At 40.6% G+C, this 20,586-nt stretch overlaps 1 non-coding gene across 1 annotated transcript; it reads left to right on the top strand.

Annotated features, from left to right (window-relative positions):
* Positions 1-1,020: 1,020 nt before the first annotated feature.
* LOC134757767 (U6 spliceosomal RNA) lies at positions 1,021-1,127 on the top strand. The gene has a single exon (XR_010132203.1). It is a non-coding gene; the product is annotated as a U6 spliceosomal RNA (small nuclear RNA).
* The last annotated feature ends 19,459 nt before the right edge of the window (positions 1,128-20,586 follow it).

Here is a 20,586-nt window from a genome sequence, read left to right on the forward strand (position 1 = left end):
CATTTCTCTTTCAGGACACATCCACCTGTTGAATTGTGGTGTTTAAGAGATTTTTTTTCAGAACTGTTGCAGACAGAGGTGAGTTCCTATCTCCTTCTGCAATTACCTGCTGAATATCCTTGAGTGAGAGGTCATTGCCATAAAAATAACTTGCCAAAAGTTAATTTTCCTTATGCATAAGTCGTTGTTGTAGTCTGTTCAAGCTGCTATAACAAAATGCCATGGGCAGAAATTAATTACTCATGGCCCTAGAGGCTGGAAGTGCAAAGTCAAGACACTGGCAGATTTGGAGTCTGGTGAGGGTCTGCTTCCTGGATCATAGATGGCTGTCTTTTTCTGTGTTTTCACATGGTAAAAGGGGTGAGGAATCTATCTGGGGTCTCTTTTATAAGGCCACTTGCTCTTTTAAATAAGGGTCCCACGTTGTTGCCAAGTGTACAAAAATAGCAGAAAAGCTAAAATCAAAATGTTGGACTAAGATTAGATGCAGGAAAAGATGTAGACAGGATGTAAAAAAAACAAGTATGTAGAGTCATGAATGGCTCAAAGTCAGACACAACAGCATCACAAATAACAGTCTAAACACTGGTCATCTCTGAGATGTCTTCCACAGATTAATCTCACCCATTGCATACAGATGCTTCCATTTTATCTTAACATTTCGAGGTGATTCATTTTATTTTGAGGACCTACGTGCCATTCATTTTCTTCCACAGCTGCACCAACATACACACACATGCTCAAACATTAGTCTCAACCAAAAATTATATACACAAACAGACTGAAGCTGGGGATGCAGTCAGTCAGCCAGAAGTTGTTTGGTAAATTATCTATTCATTTGGAAGAAAAACAAAGTTAGATCCCTATCTCAAGCTACTGAATGAACAAAATTAAAACTCCAAAATGTAAACATTAAAAAAAACTATAAACATACCAGAGATGATACTTCAAGTTAGAGCAGCCTAAAAAGGTGGACAAATCCTCTCCCCGCCAAAACAAATATAAAAGTATAAAGTTGTTTTGCTCACTTCAGCAGCATGTGAACTAAAATTGGAATGATACAGAGAAGATTAGCATGGCCCCTGCACAAGGATGACACGCAAATTCATGAAGCATTTCATTTTTAAAAAAGTATAAAATTGTTTAAACAAGCGTTTTAGGACTGGAAATCAACCAAAAGCAAATAATAAACTAAAAAGGGTCTATTCATGAAATCTACCCAAATGTCATATAAGAACAGCAAGAGTCTGAACTTACTGATTATTTCCTTCTATCATCTCACATCTATAGACATAGATAGATGAGTAGAAATTATCCTTTCTGCAGCCAGGCGAGGTGGTTCACACCTGTAATCCCTGCACTTTGGGAGGCCGAGGCAGGTGGATCACCTGAGGTCAGGAGTTCGAGACCAGCCTGGCCAACAATGATGAAACCCCACCTCTACTAAAAATACAAAAGTTAGTCGGGCATGATGGCGGGTGCCTGTAATCCCAGCTACTTGGGAGGCTGAGGCAGGAGAATCACTTGAACACAAGAGGCAGAGGTTGCAGTGAGCCAAGATAGTGCCACTGCATTGTGGGCGACAAGAGCAAAACTCTACCTCAAAAAAAAGAAAGAAAGAAAGAAAGAAAAATTATCCTTTCTGAAGAACACAGAAAAAAAAGGCTGGAGAAAAATGATCAGAGCCTCAGAGACCTCTGGGACAACATCAAGCACACAAACATACATATAATAAGAGTCCTGAAGGGGAGGAGAGCAGAAAAAAGGTTAAAAAAAATTTTTTTGAAGAAATAATGCCCTGAAAACCTCCCAACTATGCTGAAAAACATTAATCAGCAGGTTCAAGAAGCGCCACAAACCTAGGTAAGAAAAACACAAAGAGATTTGCACATCATAGTTAAATTGCTAAAAGCCAAAGACAATTTAAAAATCTTGAATGCAGTAAGAGAAAAATAACTCCCATGTACAGAAGAACAACAACATATTTAACAGCTGAGTTTCCATCAGAATCAATAAAGGCCAAAAGGCAGTAGAACAACATATTCAAAAGACTCAAAGAAAACAGTGTCAACCAATATGTCCAGCAAAATCCAGCATATAAACAGAACCAAAGACAAAAACCACATGATTATCTCAATAAATGCAGAAAAGGCCTTTGACAAAATTCAACAGCACTTCATGCTAAAAACGCTCAATAAATTAGGTATTGATGGGACGTATCTCAAAATAATAAGAGCTATCTATGACAAACCCACAGCCAATATCATACTGAATGGGTAAAAACTGGAAGCATTCCCTTTGAAAACTGGCACAAGACAGGGATGCCCTCTCTCACCACTCCTAGTCAACATAGTTCTGGCCAGGGCAATCAGGCAGGAGAAAGAAATAAAAGGTATTCAATTAGGAAAAGAGGAAGTCAAATTGTCCCTGTTTGCAGATGACATGATTGTATATCTAGAAAACCCCATCGTCTCAACCCAAAATCTCCTTAAGCTGATAAGCAACTTCAGCAAAGTCTCAGGATACAAAATCAATGTGCAAAAATCACAAGCATTCTTATACACCAGTAACAGACAAACAGAGAGCCAAATCATGAGTGAACTCCCATTCACAATTGCTTCAAAGAAAATAAAATACCTAGGAATCCAACTTACAAGGGATGTGAAAGGCCTCTTCAAGAAGAACTACAAACCACTGCTCAATGAAATAAAAGAGGATACAAACAAATGGAAGAACATTCCATGCTCATGGATAGGAAGAATCAACATTATGAAAATGGCCATACTGCCCAAGGTAATTTATAGATTCAATGCCATCCCCACCAAGCTACCAATGATTTTCTTCACAGACTTGGAAAAAACTACTTTAAATTTTATATGGAACCAAAAAAGAGACTGCATTGCCAAGTCAATCCTAAGCCAGAAGAACAAAGCTGGATGCATCCCACTACCTGACTTCAAACTACACTACAAGGCTACAGTAACCAAAACAGCATGGTACCGGTACCAAAACAGAGATATAAACCAATGGAACAGAACAGAGCCCTCAGAAATAATACCACACATCTACAACTATCTGATCTTTGACAAACCTGACAAAAACAAGAAATGGGAAAAGGATTCCCTATTCAACAAATAGTGCTGGGAAAACTGGCTAGCCTTATGTAGAAAGCTGAAACTGGATCCCTTCCTTACACCTTATACAAAAATTAATTCAAGATGGATTAAAGACTTAAATGTTAGACCTAAAACCATAAAAACCCTAGTAGAAAACCTAGGCAGTACCATTCAGGACATAGGCATAGGCAAGGACTACATGCCTAAAACACCAAAAGCAATGGCAACAAAAGCCACAATTGACAAATAGGATCTAATTAAACTAAAGAGCTTCTGCACAGCAAAAGAAACTATCACCAGAGTGAACAGGCAACCTACAGAATGGGATAAAATTTTTACAATCTACCCATCTGACAAAGTGCTAATATCCAGAATCTACAAAGAACTCAAACAAATTTACAAGAAAAAAAAACCCCATCAACAAGTCAGCAAAGGATATGAACAGACACTTCTGAAAAGAAGACATTTATGCAGCCAACAGACACATGAAAAAATGCTCATCATCACTGGCCATCAGAGAAATGCAAATCAAAACCACAATGAGACACCATCTCACACCAGTTAGAATGGCGATCATTAAAAAGTCAGGAAACAACAGGTGCTGGAGAGGATGTGGAGAAATAGGAACACTTCTGCACTGTTGGTGGGAATGTAAACTAGTTCAACCATTGTGGAAGTTGGTGTGGCGATTCCTCAGGGATCTAAAACTAGAAAAACCATTTGACCCAGCCATCCCATTACTGGGTATATACCCAAAGGACTATAAATCATGCTGCTATAAAGACACATGCACACATATGTTTATTGTGGCACTATTCATAATAGCAAAGACTTAGAACCAACCCAGATGTCCAACAATGATAGACTGGATGAAGAAAATGTGGCACATGTACACCATGGAATACTATGCAGCCATAAAAAATGATGAGTTCATGTCCTTTGTAGGGATATGGATGAAGCTGGAAACCATCATTCTCAGCAAACTATTGCAAGGACAAAAAACCAAACACCGCATGTTCTCACTCATAGGTGGGAATTGAACAATGAGAACACATGGACACAGGAAGGGGAACATCACACACTGGGGCCTGTTGTAGGGTGGGGGGGGAGGGATAGCATTGGGAGGTATACCTAATGTTAAATGACGAGTTAATGGGTGCAGCACACCAACATGGCACATGTATACATATGTAACAAACCTGCATGTTGTGCACATGTACCCTATAACTTAAAGTATAATAAAAAAAATATATATATATAAAGAAGCTAAAATAAATTCATTCAAAGATATACAAAAACAGGCCGGGCACAGCAGCTCACGCCTGTTATCCCAGCATTTGGGGAGGCCGAGGCGGATGGGTCACTTCAGCTCAGGAGTTTGAGATCAGCCTGGCCAACATGGTGAAACCCCATCTCTACAAAAAATACAAAAATTAGCTGGGCGTGGTGGCAGTCACCTATAGTCCCAGCTACTCTGCAGACTGAGGCACAAGAATCACTTCAACTCCGGAGGTGGAGGTTGCAGTGAGCCAAGATCGTGCCACTGCACTCCAGCCTGGGTGACAGAGCGAGATTCTGCTCAAAAGAAAGATGAACAAAAACAGAATCTGTAGCTAGCAGAACTGTCCCATGAGAAATACTAAAGGAAGACTTTCAGGTTGAAAGAAAATGGTACCAGAAAATGAATCCGCAGAAAGAAATGAAGAGCAATGGAAATGATAAATATGTGGGTTAGCATAAAGGGCTGTATGAACAGGTTTTTTTCTCTTTTTTTTATATGAGTTTGTTTTAAATGTTCTGTTTAAATATATATTTATAGATTATGTAAGTTCATATGATATATATATATACATTTATTAATATAAAATAGTTTAAAATGTTTGTTTAAATATTATATGACTGCAGAAGGCAATCACTCTATCACTGTTCTGTCGGATTTATGGCATATATAAGTATAATAAATATAGCATTAATGGCTCAAAGAATGGGGAAATTGAGCTATATTAGAACAAAGTTGTTATATTTTTCAAAATTCCCAGCATTAAGCTAAAGTAGATTGTGACAAGATATATATTATAATCCCTAGAGTAACCACAAAGAAAATTAAATATCAAAATAGTTAATAAAATAACCTAGGACTTAAAATGTCTCACACTTAAAAAAAAAAGGATGTGTTTAACACAAGAGAAGGCAGCAAAATAGGATGGGGGGAAGAAAGACATGGGACATACAAAAACAAATAGTAAAATGGCAGATGTAAATCCAAAGATATCAACAATTAAATTAAATGTAATGGATTAAACACTCCAATCAAAAGGCAGTCATTATCAACATGTACGAAAAAGCACGGTCCAATACAGTCGTGTGCTACACCATGACATTTCAGTCAATGACAGGCCGCATACAGGAGGGTGGTCCCATAGGATTATAAAGAAGCTGAAAAATTTCTGTTGCCTCGTGATGTCATATCTGTGGTAACGCTGCAGCACAAAGCATTACTCATGAGTCTCTGGTGAAGCTGGTGTAAACAAATCTACTACCAGTCATATAAAAGTATAGCCCACATAATTATAGTTGCAGTCTCTAATGCTTGATAAAGATAATAAATGACTACGCTACTGGTTTATGTATACACCGTACTATACCTTTTTTTGTTCCTATTTTAGAGTGTACACCTACTTATTTTTTTTAACTGTAGAGCAGCCTCAGGCAGGTCCTTCAGGAGATATTCCCAAAGAAATTATTGCTGTCATAGGAAGTGACAGCTCCGTCCATGTTACTGACCCTGAAGACCTTCCAGTGGGACAAGATGTGGAGGTGGGAAACAGTGATATTGATGATCCCGACCCTCCCTGTAGAGCCCTAGACTAATGTGTGTGTTTGTCTCTTCGTTTTTAACAAAGAAGTTTGAAAAGTAGGAAAAAAAATTACAAATTTTAAAAATAAAAATTGAATAAGGCTATAAAGAAAGAAAATACTTTTGTACAGCTGTACAATATATGCTTTAAGCTAAGTGTTATTGCAAAAAAGTCAAAAAGTTAAAATATTAAAAAGGATAAAAGCCAAGCTTGGTGGCTCATGCCTGTAATCCCTGCACTTTGGGAGGCCGAGGTGGGCAGATCACAAGGTCAGGAGATTGAGATTATCCTGGCCAACATGGTGAAACCCCATTCTACTAAAAATACAAAAATTAGCTGGGAGTGGCACCACCTGCCTGTTATTCCAGCTACTCAGGAGGCTGAGGCAGGAGAATCGCTTGAACCCAGGAGGCAGAGGCTGCAGTGAGCCAAGATCACACCACTGCACTCCAGCTTGGCAACAGAGCTAGACTCTGCCTCAAAAAAATAAAAGGGTATAAATTTAAAAAGTTGTAGTATGTAATGTTATTTTATTATCGAAGAAAGAAAACCATTTTTAATAAATTAAGTGTAGCCTAAGTGTACAGTGTGTATAAAGTCTGCAGTAGGGTACAGTAATGTCCTAGGCATTCACATTCAATTACCATTCACTCACTGACTCACCCAAAGCAACTTTAGTCCTACAAGCTCCATTCATGGGAAGTGCTCTATACAGGTGTTACATTTTTTATCTTTTATATCATATTTTTACTCCATCTCTTCTATCTTTAGAAATGTTTATATACACAAATAGTCATGATTATGTTACAATTTCCTACAGTGTTGAGTACAGTAACATGCCGTACAGGTTTGTAGCCTAGGATCACTAGGTTATACCCTATAGTCTAGGTGTGTAGCAGGCTATACCATCTAGGTTTCTGGAAAGGTACATTTCTCAAAACATCCCTGTCGTTAACTGACACATGACTACATAAGCTGTCTTCAAGAAAAGCACTTTTAATTCAGACAAAAGTAGTTACAAAGTAAAAGAATGGGGAAAATATAGCTGGCTCATGCCTGTAATCCCAGCACTTTGGGAGGACCAGGTGGGTGAATCGCTTGAAGTCAGGAGTTCGAGACCAGCCTGGCCAACATGGTGAAACCCCATCTCTACTAAAAATACAAAAATTAGCTGGGCCTGGTGGTGCACACTTGTAATCTCAGCTACTCAAGAGGCAGGAGGCTGAGGCAAGAGAATCGCTTGAACGTGGGAGGCGGAGGTTGCAGTGAGCTGAGATTGCACCAGTGCACTCCAGCCTGGGTGACAGAGAGAGACTCTGTCTCAAAAAAAAAAAAAAAAAGAATGGAGAAAATATATGTAAATCATACAAAATGTTACCATAAAGGAGTTGAAGTACTTATGTTAATATCAGAAAAAAATAGAATTTAAATCAAGAAATATTGGTAGGGATAAATAGCAACAATATTTCATAATGATAAAAGTATCAAAACATCAGAAACATAAAACAATTATAAAGACATAGGCATTGAATAACACATACATGCAGCAAACACTGACAGAATGGAAAGGAGAAATGGACAATTTAGTAATTGTAATTAGAAATTTTAAGTCCCTTCTCTAAGTAACTGATAGAATGGCTAGGCATAAAATGAATAAGGATATATAAATCTTGCACAACTGTCAACCAACTTTACCCAGCTAACATATAGAATGCTCCCACCCAACAGCAGGGTATACAGTCCTTTCACATCCACATGGAACATTTTCCAGGATAGAGCCTTTGCTGGATCACGAAACTAGTCTCAATAAACTTAAAAGGATTGAAGTCATCTGAAGTATGTCCTCCAACCCTGATGGAACTAAATTGAAAATTAACGACAGAAAGAAATTTGGTAAACCCTCAAACATTTGAAAAACATACTTCTAAATAACCATGGAGGCCAGGAGCGGTGGCTCATGCCTGTAATTCCAACAATTTGGGAGGCTGAGGAGGGTAGATTACCTGAGGTGAGGAGTTCGAGACCAGCCTGGCCAACATGGCGAAACCCCATATCTACTAAAAATACAAAAATTAGCCAGCATGGTGGCACGCACCTGTAGTCGCAGCTACTCAGGAACCTGAGGCAGGAGAATTACTTGAACTGGGAGGCAGAGGTTGCAGTGAGCTGAGACTGAGCCACTGCACTCCAGTCTGGAAGACAGCATGAGACTCCGTCTGTGAAACCCCGTATCTACTAAAAATACAAAAATTATCTGGCATGGTGGCACACGCCTGTAGTCACAGCTACTCAGGAGGCTGAGGCAGGAGAATCACTTGAACCTGGGAAGTGGATGCTGCAGTGAGCCGAGGTCGTGCCATTGCACTCCTGTCTGGCCAATAAGAGCAAAACACCACCCCCCCAAAATAAAATAATAAATAAATAAGTAATTTAATAACCATGGATCAAAGAAAAAAAATCATAAGGTTAATTAGAAAACATTTCAAACTGAATGAAAACAAAACCACTGAAATCTCTGAGGGTAGCTAATGCAAGGCCTAAAAGAAAGTTTATAGCTTTAAATGCTTAAATTAGAAGGAAGAAAGACCTATAATCCATAATCTAATCTTTCACTTCAAAAGGTAGAAAAAGAAGGGCAAATTAAACCCAAAGTAAAGTGAAGGAAACAATAGCAATCAAAATACAAATCAATAAAATAAAAACAGTAAGGAAGAAAGTCAAAAGCTGATTATTTGAAAAGAGAAATACAGTTGATAAAATTTTCTCTAGACTGACAAAGAAAAAAAGAAATAAGACATAAATTATGAAAATCAGGAATGAAAAGGGAATGTAGCTACTGACCCTACAGAAAGGATTTTAAGAGAATACTATGAACAGCTTTATGCCAGCAAATTACACAACATAGATGAAATGTATAAATTCCTAGAAAGACAAAAATTACCAAAACTGACTCAATCAGAAATTTAAAATCTGAGGAGACTGATAACAAATAAGAAATTGAATTAGTAACTTAAAATCTTCCCACAAAAAAAAAACTCTAGGCCCAGATGACTTTACTGGTCAATTGTATCCAATATTTAAGGAAGCAATCTTGCCAATCCTATACAAACTCTTCAGAAAATCTGTGTATTTGTTTATGAGGGCTGCCATCACAAAGTACTGCACTATGTGGCTTAAACTATGGAAATTTACTGTCTCACAGTTCTAGAGGCTACAAGTCCAAGACCAAGGTGTTGGTAGGTTGGTTCCTTCCAAGGACTGTGAGGGAAGGGTCAGTCCCAGGCCTCTTTCACTGGCTTGCAGAGTCATCTTCCGCCTGTCTTCACATTCTCTCCCCTCTGTCTGTGTCTGTGTCCAAATTTCCGCTTCTTACAAGGACACCAGTCATATTGGATTGGGACCCACCCTAAAGACCTCATTTTAACTTGATTACCTCTATAGAAACCTCATCTCCAAATAAGAGCACATTCTGAGGCACTGGCACTTAGCATTTTAACGTATACATTTGGGCAGGAGGGCACAGTTCAACCGATACCAATAGGTGAGGAGGAAATATTTCCTAACTCATTCGATGAGGCCAGTATCATTACCCAGATACCAACACAATACAAAGATATCAGAAGTAGGAAAAACTATCAACTAAAATCTCTCATAAAAATAGATGCAAAAACTCTTTAAAAATAATACTAGCAAACTGAATACATAAACATATATTTTTAAGTACCCACCATGACAAAGTGGGAATTACCCCAGGAAAGTAAGGTTAGATTAACATCTTAAAATATATTAATATTACATACCATATTAATAGAATAAAGAATAAAAATCGCATGATTATCTCAATAGATATAGGAAAATCATTTGACAAAATCCATGATAAAATAAAAAGAACTTTCCACAAAGTAGAAAAAAGCAAAACTTCTTCAACCTTATAAAGAGCTTTTCTCAAGAAACCTGTATCTATGTGATATTTGATGGTGAAAGACTGAGATCAGAAACAAGACAAGCATGTCCATTCTTAACACTTCTATTGAAAATTTTACTGAAAGTTATAGCCAGGGATAGACTGGAAAAAAATAATAAAAGGCATCCAGACTGGGAAAAAAGAAATAAAACTGTCCTTAATCACAGAAGATGTGTGCAGAAAATCTGATGGAATCTATTTTAAAAAACCTGCTAGAACTAATGAGTAAGTTTAGGAAGGTTGCAGGATATAAAACCAATATAAAAAATAAATTGTATTTTATATGCTAGCAATGAACAATCTAAAATGATATTAAGGAAAAAAATTGCACTCACAATACAATAAAAAATAATAAAACACTTGGGAAAATATCAACAAAAGAAGTGTAAGACTCATACACTGAGAATTTCGAAACAATGTTTTGTGAAGATCTAAATAAATGGAGAAATATGTTATGTTCCATGGCATTTTATTATATTTATAGCATAGTTTTATTATAGTTATAAAATCAGTTTTTTTCTTTTTAATGGAGTTCTTTTTCAAGTTTGATTTTTTCTTTTTTCTTTTCTTTTTTTTTGTGTGTGTGTTTGTTTGTTTGTTGAGACACGGTTTCACTCTGTCACCTAGGCTGGAGTGCAGTGGCACGACCTCAGCTCACTGCAACCTCCACCTCCTGGGTTCAAGCCATTCTCCTACCTTAGCCTCCAGAGTAGCTGGGACTAAAGGTAGGCACCACTACGCCTGGCTAATTTTTGTATTTTTTTGTAGAGACAGGGTTTCACCATGTTGGTCAGGCTGGTCTCGAACCCCTGACCTCAAGTGATCCACCCACCTTGGCCTTCCAAAATGCTGGGATTACAGGCGTGAGCTACTATGCCCAGCCCCGAATTTGATTTTATTATACCAATATTATCTTCTCCCCTCCCACAGTTCCCCAATCACTTCTCTACACACTCTGGTCTGGCACAGTTTCAAATTTGTGGAGTTGATATCTGGGGCTCCTACTGGAAGGAGGATAAAAACAGAAGGAATTTGGCACGGGGCTCCTCCATCTTCCACACATGCGGCATTTGTTCTAAGAATGTCACCTCCCTCACAGTGCATGTCAGAATGGCACGCCAGCATGGGCCTCTGGTCTAGCACACAGAAAGGGTAAAAAGTACATATGGTGACCATTGTCACTTTGCAGATTTCCTGCCTCCCACTCACATGTCTGAGACCAGTTTTGCTACTGTTGCACCACTAACCACAGAAGCCAGAAAGGGAAACTACTTTCTTTCTTTTTTTTCTTCTTTTTTTTTTTTTTTTTGAGATGGAGTCTCACTTTGTCGCCAGGCTGGAGTGCAGTGGCACGATCTCGGCTCACCGCAACCTCCAACTCCCTGGTTCAAGCTATTCTCCTGCCTCAGCCTCCCAAGTAGCTGGGATTACAGGCATGCACCACCACACCCAGCTAATTTGTGTATTTTTAGTAGAGACAGGATTTCACCATGTTGGCCAGGCTGGTCTTGATCTCCTGACTGTGTGGTCCACCCACCTTGGCCTGTCAAAGTGATGAGATTACAGGCGTTAGCCACTGCGCCCAGCCAGGGAAAATAAGTTTTCAATAGAGAATTTTCTATTAAGGAAGAGAGTGTTCTTTCAGCAAAGACAGGCTTTAGCCACACCTGTTTTTATAAGGATTTGAGGGGAGGGAAATATGCCAAGAGACAACTTCAGAAGTTTATAAAGACAAGAGCGACCTCTCCAAAACAGCTAGGAGAGTGGGTCTTTAGTGGTGAGGTCTTCATCTCTGTCTGATCTCTCTAGGCTGAAGGACAGATGTGAATTTGCTGTGAAGGGATATTCTTCTCAAGGACACTTACCGTCTGTTTCCTGGGGATCGGAAGGTAAGTCATCAGTGTCAAGAACCTTACTGGTAAAACAATAAAACAATGTATTCATTCGGATTTGTGCTCTTCAAGTGAGAGGGGTTCCAAAACAGCCTTTCTGTCTGGACCCCTCGATGGTAAACCATCCCGTGTGAGGTCTGCTCTTTACTGTGTGGACGAGGCCAGGGCTGTCATTTGACATCCGTGGCCACAGCCCGGAGTCGGCCAGCTCCGGTGCGATTGTACTTAGTACATAAGTAGTCACGAGAAAACTGGCTAAGAAAACACGGAGCTTCAACTGGAACAAAATGTTATACGTGTAACACCCATGACCGTGTGGCTGTTTTATCCCCATTGCTCCTTTCTTTTCTGCAGAAGGTTCTTTTTAAATTTTAACGTATATTTGTCCAATTGTTTGGTAATGCATTTCCATGTTTTCAGAAATAGTGAATCAAATCTGGACTGGAACAACACTCCCTCACTTACCTCCTGCACCCAGCGCCTGCCTCGCTGTGGGAATGCCCCATCCTTGGTGTCTTAAAATTTGCAGAGCGTCTTTACTTGTACATGAGACATGTGCATATACAGAGCAAAAATTCTACATGACCTCACTTACGTGTGGACTCTAAAAATGTCACACTCACAGAAGTGGAGAGTAGAATGATGGTTACCAGAGGCTGGAGGGAGGGGCGGGCAGGGAAAGGGGAGAGGTTGGTCAATGGGTACAAAGTTATCCTCAGTTAGAAGGATTAAGTTCTGGTGCTCTATTGCACCGCGTGATGACTATAGTTAATACTAATGTATTGTGTATTTGAAAAGACCTGAAGGAGAGGATTTTCAATGTTCTCACCACAAAGAAATGGTAACTATCGGAGGTGATGGATATGCTAATTAGCCTGGTTGTATCATTCCCCAGTGTATATGTGTATCAAAGCATCACACTGTATCCCATAAATACATGCAATTATTTTTTAATTAAATTTTTTTTAAAACTTAGGCCAGGCTTGGTGGCTCATGCCTGTAATCCCAGCACTTTGGGAGGCTGAGGAGGGGGGATCATTTGAGGTCAGGAGTTTGAAACCAGCCTGACCAACACAGGGAAACCCCCTCTGTACTAAAAATACAAAAATCAGCCAGGTGTGGTGGCATGTGCCTGTAATCCTAGCTACTCAGGAGGCTGAGGCAGGAGAATCACTTGAACCCAGGAGGCAGAGGTTTCAGTGAGCCGAGATCACACCACTGTACTCCAGCTTGAGCGACAGAGCGCAGGCTCTGTCTCAAAAAAAAAAAAAAAACCTAAAAACTTCAAAAATAAATGTGTATCTTATTGTCCCAAATGTTTCACACACCAAAAAACCATTCTGTTCTAAACCTTGTTTTTCTTTTCATTGAACAATAATTTTTGGAGAGCTTTCCAAAGCAGCACATACAGAAATTCATTTTTTGTAGCCCTATAGTATTTTATCTTTGCACAATTTATTTCGAAGCCTCTATTGAGGGACACGTGGACTGTTTACAACGCTTTACTATTATTAAAAAAAAAAAGAATGCTGCAGTGAATTACCTTACACATATATCTTTTGCGTTGTATCTATGGAATAAATTCCTAGAAATAGAATTGGGAGAGATATACATTTGCAATAAATATCACCAGACTGTCCTTTGTAGGCTTTGGCTTATCACTTTATAACATAAAAATTTTTATAAGATATATCCTTACCTCATACCGTATAAAAAATTAACTCAAAATGAAACAAAAGCCTACATGTAAGAGAATACACAGGGATAAATCCTGATGATCTCAGATTTGGCAATGGGTTCTTTGTTCTGAGAATCCTGACTCCCTCACAGTGTGTGTCAGAAGCTCAAGCAACAAGAGAAAAACATAGATGAAATGAATTTCAACAAAATTTTAAACTTTTGTGCATTGAAGAACTCTATCAAAAAAGTGAAATGACAACCCACAGAATGAGAGAATATGTTTGCCAACTGTATATATCTGTTCAGGGTCTGTCTAATATTGTCCTGTGATTTCCCAGATATTTTTTTTTTGAGATGGAGTCTCGCTCTGTTGCCCAGGTGGGAGTGCAGTGGCACGATCTCAGCTCACTGAAACCTCCGCCTCCCATGTTCAAGCCATTCTCCCACCTCAGCCCCCCAATTAGCTGGGATTACAGGCACACGCCACCACACCTGGCTAATTTCTGTATGTTTAGTAGAGATGGGGTTTCACCATTTTGACCAGGCTGGTCTCAAACTCCTGACCTCAAGTGATTTGATCTCAAGTGATCTGCCCGCCTTGGCCTCCCAAAGTGCTGGGATTACAGGCGTGAGCCACTGCGCCTGGCCTTAAATTCTTTATGTCTATTTGGCATCTAGTAACTGCAAGGCCAGCAGACAAGTGTTTACCTCTCCCCTTCAAGAAGGGGCATTCCCCTCCAAGGATGGGGCATTCCCACACTGAGGCAAGGCTGGGTGCAGGAGGCAAGTGAGGGAGACTTGTTCCCGTCCACGTTTGATTCACTGTTTCCAAAAACATGGAAATGCATTATCAAACAATTGTACAAATATACGTCAAGTTGCCTGGAATTCTCCTTTCGTGTGCAGACAGGCTGATCCAAGTCTGTGCCTCCACCTACCTTCTATATAACTCTCACACACCAAACCAATACTTCCCTTATCCTAAATCATCCCAAGGCCAGGTTCCAGGCAACTAGAGACCACCCCCTATAGCCCAGGCTCACCCATGTTATTCAAAGTAGCCAGTCCTAAACTGATGGCCCGGCCCTGTCTTGCGTTTCCTGCAGAAACTCCAGTAAGGGCTATGGCCCATGCCTTCTCACTCATCTTTTGCCTCTTGACCATCCTAATGCTTTCGCTGTGGCCCTGCGTGTTGTGGCATGTCCCCTCCTCTCAGGAACTGTAAGAAAACTCTTCTTTCAGTAACATTGGCCTCTCCACATCATCATTCAGTCACCTCCATAAACTAAAATCCTGCCATTACAATTGAGACAAGTATCCATAATATATAAAGAATGGTCACAACTCAACAATAAAAACACAACCCAAATCAAACATGAGCAAAGATCTTGAACAGACAGTTCTCCAAGGAGGATATACAAATGGCCAGCAAGCCCAGGAAAAAGATGCCCAACATCATTAATCATCAGGGAAATGCAAACCAAAACCACCATGATTCGAACAATATGAATGTCATGAAGGCCACTGAGCTGTACAATTAAAAATGCCTCAAATAGGCCAGGTGCAGTGGTTCACACCTGTAATCCCTGCTCTTTTGGAGGCCAAAGTGAAAGGATTCCTTGAGCCCAGGAGTTCAAGACCAGCCTGGGCAACATGGGGAGAACCCAGCTCTACAAAAAATAAAAAATTAGCTGGGTGTAGTGGTACATGCCAGTAGTCCCAGCTATTCGGAAGGCTGAGGTGGGAGGATCACTTGAGCCTGGGAGGTTGAGGCTGCAGTGAGCTGTGACTGCACCACTGCACTCCAGCCTGGGCAAGAGTGAGACTTTGTCTCACAACAACAACAACAACAACAATAGGCTAAAATTAAAACTTTTATGTGCTGCATATTTTACCACAGTAAGAAAAAAATAATTAAAGCATTGTGTTAGTCAGGGTTCTCCAGAGAAATAGAACCAGTAGAATTTGTTTGCTTGTTTATAAGCTATTGATTGGCTCATCTAGAACCAGAAATACCATTTGACCCAGCAATCCCATTACTGGGTATATTATAAATCATTTTACTATAAAGACACATGCACACGTGTGTTTACTGCAGCCCTATTTACAATAGTAAAGACTCGGAACCAACCCAAATGCCCATCAATGACAGACTGGATAAAGAAAATGTGAGACATATATATCATGGAATACTATGCAGCCATGAAAAAGAATGAGTTCATGTCTTTGGAGGGTCATGGATAAAGCTGGAAACCATCATTCTCAGCAAACTAACATAGGAACAAAAAACTAAACACCACATGTCTCACTCATGAGTGGGAGTTGAACAATAAGAACACATGGACACAGGGAGGGGAACATCACACACCAGGGCCTATTGGGGGTGGGGGGAAAGGGGAGGGAGAGCATTAGGAGAAAACCCTAATGCATGTGGGGCTTAAAACCTAGATGACAGGTTGATAGGTGCAGCAAACCACCGTGGCACATGTATACCTACGTAGCAAACCTGCATGTTCTATGCATATATCCCAGAATCTAAGTAAAATTAAATTAAATTAAATTAAAGAGATATTGATTGGATCACATCATTCTGGAGGCTAAGTCCCGCTGCGAACCACCTGTGAACTGGACCCCCAGGAAAGCCTGTGGTGTCCCAAAGTCCAAGAGGTGGAGAATCAATAGTGTAGATTCTAGTCCAGGTCTTAAGGCCTGAGAACCAGGAGTGGTGAGGGCTGGAGAAGATTGATGTCCCACCTCAGTAGTCAAGCAGAGTTAATTCAACCTTCCTCTGCCTTCTTGTTTTATTCAGGCCCTCGGTAGATTGATAATGCCCACCCATGTTGACCATCTTCTTTACTCAGTCCAACCATTCAAATGCTAATCTTTTCTGGGAACACCCTCACAAACACACCAGAAATAAGGTTTAACCAACCAGCTGGGTATCCCATCACCCAGTCAAGTTGACACATAAGAGTAACTATATCAAGCATAGACCATAAAAACGAAACCAAAACATCACAGTGATACACCACTTCGACTTACGACTAAGGCTGTATGAAAACAAGAAAACCCCTAAAAAACAGAGCATAACAAATGTTGTTGAGGATGTGGAGAAACTGAGACACTCATACATTGCTGGTGGAAAGGAAAAATGGTGCAGCCACTGTAGAACAGCTGGGCAGTTCCTCAAAACATTAAATACTGAGTTACCATTCGATCCAGGAATTCTACTCCCAGGTATATATCCAGGAGAAATAAAAACGTGTCCACACAAAAACTTGAACACGAACATTCGCAGCAGCACTATTCATAATAGCCAAAAGGTGGAAACAACCCGAACACCCAACAACTAATGAATAGATCAACAAAATGTAGTTTGTCCACACAATGGAGTATTATTTGGTCATAAAAATAGGCCAGGCGCGGTGGCTCATGCCTGTAATCCCAGCACTTTGGGAGGCTGAGGCGGGTGGATCACTTGAGGTCAGCAATTCAAGACCAGCCTGGCCAAATGGGGAAACCCCGTCTCTACTAAAAATACAAAAATTAGCTGGGCGTGGTGGCGCATGCCTGTAATCTCAGCTACTCAGGAGGCTGAGGCAGAAGAATCGCTTGAACCTGGGAGGTGGAGGTTGCAGTGAGCCGAGATCAAGCCACTGCACTCCAGCCTGGGCGACAGAGCGAGACTCTATCTCAAAAACAAACAAACAAACAAAACCCGTAAGATTCCAACCTTTTGGGCTCAGCAATTACACTCCCAGAAGTCATGCCTCAAATGCACTTTTCTGTCTTCTAGGTCTTTTCTCCTCTCTGTCCTAATCTCCTCTCCATGCCTCTAGTGATGCCAATAAATGGGTAATAATTCCCTTAAACTCCGTGGAATTAATTTCTTTTTGACTACAGGAATTCACAGTTCAAAACAAAATAACCCCAGATTCCTTAATAAATAGAAACCTTAAAGTTCCTTCTAAAAAGATTCACAGCTATAAAAGTAATAAATGAATCGCCCAAAATACTGCACTGTGGGTCGGGTTAATAATCCTACTGGACAGGAGCTGGCATGACTCAGTTTGGGCGGCCGAGCCCAGACATCAGCATATGTGCTACTGTAGTGCCCTCTTCTGGCCGAATACAAAATCAAATTTATGTGACCGCTTTTAGTCAAGTTTTCCATAGCTGCTTACAGGCACTGAGTTTCCTGCGACTTCCTGTTTATTGCCTCTGCTCTCCTCAAGTTCTCAGCTTTTTCTTGCATCAGCTAGGCTTGCCTCCTCCTCCTCAGGGAAGATCAAGATCCCCTGATATTCCTAATCTCAGCTCCCAAGATTTGCCCCTTCCACTACCCTGTTTCCTGGCTGTTTGCACCATAGCCTCCCACCTTGAGTAAGTCTAGTTCCATCTGTTCTCTCTTATCTATCTGCCTCCGTACTGGCCATTTACCATGTGCCAACATTGCATCTGGGCCTCTGCACTCACGACCTACCTGTCGTTCCCTCACTCACTGCCCCATCTCACCTATACTTGCCTGAGCACTCTCCGTTGATTCCTTGATCCGGGTTTTATAAAATGAGGTCTGTGGACAATCTACATTCTCTCCACCTGGCTGCTTGCTACCGGGCAGATTCCTGAGCTCCCTGAATCAGACCTTCTGGAATCCTGGAACCCGCATTTATAATAAATACCCTAAATAATTTTTATGTACATGCACACACATACACACAAACACACACACAACATAAAAACCACCCTGGGCTGGGCACAGTGGCTCACGCCTGTAATCCCAGCACTTTGGGAGGCCGAGGCGGGTGGATCATGAGGTCAGGGGATCGAGAACATCCTGGCTAACACGGTGAAACCCCGTCTCTACTAAAATACAAAAAATTAGCCGGGCGTGGTGGCGGGCACCTGTGGTCCCAGCTACTCGGGAGGCTGAGGCAGGAGAATGGCGTGAACCCGGGAGGCGGAGCTTGAAGTGAGCCGAGATCGCGCCACTGCATTCCAGCCTGGGTGACAGAGCGAGACTCTGTCTCAAACAACAACAACAACAACAACAACAAACAAACACCCTGATGTTTTTGTTTGTTTGTTTTACTAAGCCATATTATCTTGTCCAGAAACTTGCCATGGCTCCAAGCCATCTAAAGATTTAAATGCAAAAGACTCAGATTGGCTTTCAAGGCTTTTGGTAAATTGTTTTATATATTTTTTGTCCTTTCCTGTAAGAGGATTATATTTCCCCTTTCCCAGGGATGGCAGGCATGGCCAAGTGACTTGCTTTGGCCAATGAAACGTGAACAGCTGTAACATATGCCACAGTCAAGCGGACACTACGAAAACCATTGAACAGTTCTCCCATATTTTCTTTCCCTTGGCCAGAATTGATGATAGCCCAGATCGAAGCTGCTTCTGCAGCCTGACCCCAGAACAAAGGAGCCATGGAGCAGAGCTACAGATACCCACAAGGGAAATGTAATGTAAGAGAGAAATAACCTTGTAGTATTGCTGTGATTTGGAGAGTCCTTTGTTACTGCAGTTTAACTGCCTAAGCCGACTGATACACAGTATTTCACAATTTGCTTTTCTAACTCTGTTTCCCATTATTCCCTAACACTTATTCCAACTCCTGCCAGACTGAACTACTTGCTTTTCCCCAAAGACCAACAAATTTCTCCAACTCGATGCAGTTATTTGCTTCCTATCTCCTGCCTGCCAACAATACCTCTCAAAGTTTAATTTCAACCTTCAAGTTCATCTCAAGCGCTACTTTCTCTGTGCAGGGGTGTCTGATCTTTTGGCTTTCTGGGCCACACATAAGATACACTAACACTAATGATGACTGGTGAGCTAAAAAAAAAAAAAAAAATCTCATAATGTCTAAAGAGAGTTTATGAATTCGTGTTGGCCCACATGCAGCCTGCGGTACACAAGCTAGACAAGCTTGGTAAAAAGCCCTTCCCCATTCCTTTGATGCCAACTACTGTAAACTATGTTATTGTTTCGACATATTTTCTTATCACCTCCGCCAAGAAAAAAATCAAACTCCTTGACATTAAAGACTATCTTATTGGCCAAGTGCAGTCTCTCACACCTGTAATCCCAGCACTTTGGGAGGCCGAGACAGGTGGGATCACTTGAACTCAGGAGTTCGAGACCAGCCTGGCCAACATGGTGAAACTATGTCTACTAAAAATACAAAAATTAGCCAAGAATGGTAATGTGCTTCTGTAATCTAAGCTACTTGGGAGGCTGAAGCAGGAGAATCACTTGAAACCCAGGAAGCGGAGGTTGCAGTGAGCCGAGATCACACCACTGCACTCCAGCCTGGGAGACAGAGCAAAAAAAAAAGACTATCTTACTCACCACTGTATTCCTTGAAACTTTGCAAATAGTAGGTATCCACTCAAATATTTATCAAATTAGCACATTCAATTAGAGAACTGCTGTTTAATATGTTTATGATTTTTTTACAGGAAGATTTTAAAGAACATTTAACATACTCATTGGGGAAGCAAAATTAACATGCAAGAAGAATTAAAAATCATAGCAAATAGCAAAGATTCCTACTGAGTAAAATATGGGCCAGGCACGGTGGCTCACATCTGTAATCCTAGCACTTTGGGAAGCCAAGGCAGGCAGATTGCTTGAGGCCAGGAGTTCGAGACCAGCCTAGGCAAAATAGCAAGACCTCATCGCTACTAGAAATCAAAAAACTTAGCCAGGCTTGTTGGTGTGCACCTGTAGTCTCAGCAACTTGAGAGGCTGAGGTGGGAGAATCACTTGAGCCCTGGTAGTGGAGGTTGCAATGAGCCAAGATCATGCCACTGTACTCCAGCCTGGGTGACAGAGCAAGACCCCATCTCAAAAAAATAAATAAATAAAAATAAAGTATAACTCAAAGTTTAATGAATCTCTTTCTCTCTCTCTCTCTGTAAAAATAAGCATGTCTTGACCTTCATCTCTCTCCCTGGATATACTCAACAGATCTTAAAGTAAAACTTCACCAAAGGGAAACAATGTGTCACACGACTCATGAGTTACGACCCCTATTGTTATAGTCCATATGCTAAAAGCAAAGA

The sequence above is a fragment of the Gorilla gorilla genome, chromosome 20, assembly GCF_029281585.2.
Source record: "Gorilla gorilla gorilla isolate KB3781 chromosome 20, NHGRI_mGorGor1-v2.1_pri, whole genome shotgun sequence".
Lineage (NCBI taxonomy): Eukaryota > Metazoa > Chordata > Mammalia > Primates > Hominidae > Gorilla > Gorilla gorilla.